This window comes from Lepisosteus oculatus, chromosome 16 (assembly GCF_040954835.1).
Source record: "Lepisosteus oculatus isolate fLepOcu1 chromosome 16, fLepOcu1.hap2, whole genome shotgun sequence".
Taxonomy (NCBI): domain Eukaryota; kingdom Metazoa; phylum Chordata; class Actinopteri; order Semionotiformes; family Lepisosteidae; genus Lepisosteus; species Lepisosteus oculatus.
In genome coordinates, this window is record NC_090711.1 from 4,074,510 (window position 1) to 4,076,553 (window position 2,044).

Consider the following 2,044-nt stretch of genomic DNA (forward strand, 5'->3'; position numbering starts at 1 on the left):
GCATCATTCCCACAGATAACAAGAGAAGAAGGCAAATATCATTTCACCACCACGTGGCTGTTTAACAACAACAACCTTAACCAAAGGCAACAAAAGCAAAAATCAAACACTGAAAAACGCTCCCCGTTTTCGGTTTTCACAAGCCATAGCCTTTCAGCAGCTAATGCTGTTAGCACATCCAGTAATTGACAGTTATTTGGCCGAAGAAAGGAAAAAAAAAAAGACACTGCTTTAGCCCGCACTGGAGAAGTGCTCCAGTCTTGCTATAATTCTGTTCCCTCGCTAATGTACTACAGCAGGCCCATGCTGGGATGGCAGGTCTATCTGTTGCTATGGCGGCAGTCAGCTGGAAGGGGTTTTGTTGGCGACTAATTATTGGAGGCATCCATCCTGTCTTTCGCAGCTGGGATTGTTCTGGGACACACGATTGCGCTTGGAGGCTGGCATACACACACGCACACACACAAAACTGTATTATATTTAAAGGTCTGACCAAAACAAATTCTACTGAAATTAATGCACCTTACTGTGCATCTCTAAATTCCTATAACTACTGTAGAATAAATGCTAGAGTTCAACAGCGAGCAGTCAGTCATTTGCTAAGTGGTATACAATGGGTTTGGAGACATTCTTTCCTTGTACCGTAAATTGTGGTACGTGGGATAGTGGTACAACAGCGTTTCATACTATCAGTTTTGTTTTTGACTTGCTATCATGTTTAATTTTGTTTTAATAAATTAACTTTTGCTGTGCAGACACACCATTAATCACTGCATCGTATTATCTTAATCCCCTATCACTTTAACAGTAAGAAAACACCTAGACTGTAAGGTGTTTGTTTGGCAGCACGAAAGACCTAAATGAGCACTTGACAGCAGGACCAGAGAATGCACCACGATATACACTAGATTAAGGAAGCAGATCTTACCATCTACAATTAATTTCTTTATGTTTATTGCTTGTTTCATATGCTATTAAAGCTGTGAGATTCTCTTTAGTTGCTTCTCTAGTGACTGACCAAGGCAGAAAAACAATTTTCAGAATAAAGACTCAGGAAGACTCTTTGAGCAAGATGACAGGAAACAAAGTAGGAAAGAGTAAGTGTTGTACTGACAAGAGATCCCATCGTAAGATACAGAACAGGCACTGAATTTGGGCTGTAACTGCAGAAATTGTAACCGCTAGATTTTGCATGATACAGCAGACATGTCCCGAAATCTGAGTGATACAGTACAGGAGTAGCAGGTATATTCCCCAAGAGGAGTGCAGTGTTTTCTGGATTTTCTACCAACAGGGGCCTTATCTACTTCACTGATTACATTTACAGAAGGATTTTGTTTTTACTTCTGTAAAATGGTGGACAACATACCCATAGCATATCCACAACATAAAACATTCAGGGGCAGTCAAAACAAATAATATAATACATAGACAATAAGATTAATAACATCACATGGATATTAATAATGTCTTTCTGTGGTCCATGCATTCTGGGATGATGATCTGATGTCATGTGATGAAGCAAAACCAAGAAACAATATTTCTTCACAGTGCTCAAGGTACATGTCGTAATTTGTAGTTTTGCACCAAACTCAATATATTTCTTTCCTATTGCCAGACAAAAGCTCACCTGCAGACAGCTCCTGATCATTAATTAGTAACAGCTTGTGTTGTTTGCCTGATGGTTTCGTCTCTGTAACCGAGTCTCAAGGTATTTGAGCACTGCAGTAATAAAAAAAGTCACAGAACACTGAGCAATCCATAATATAATATCTAATTATTAGTATGTCTGAAGGCTATACAAGAAACATAATGGGCATTTAATGACGATCAATCCATCTTACACACAGTTTTGAAAACATTCCTTAAGGTGCTAGAATGAAATTTGGGAAGACATTTTTCTCTCGGGGAGTCTGTGTTCATGGAGATATTTTTAGATCAAATCCAATAAAATACACTCATTAATGTCTTAAAATATTATCCTCCTGACATTATACTATGCAGGACGAAAAAGGGTGTGTAATGATTTTTTAAAATTCTACAC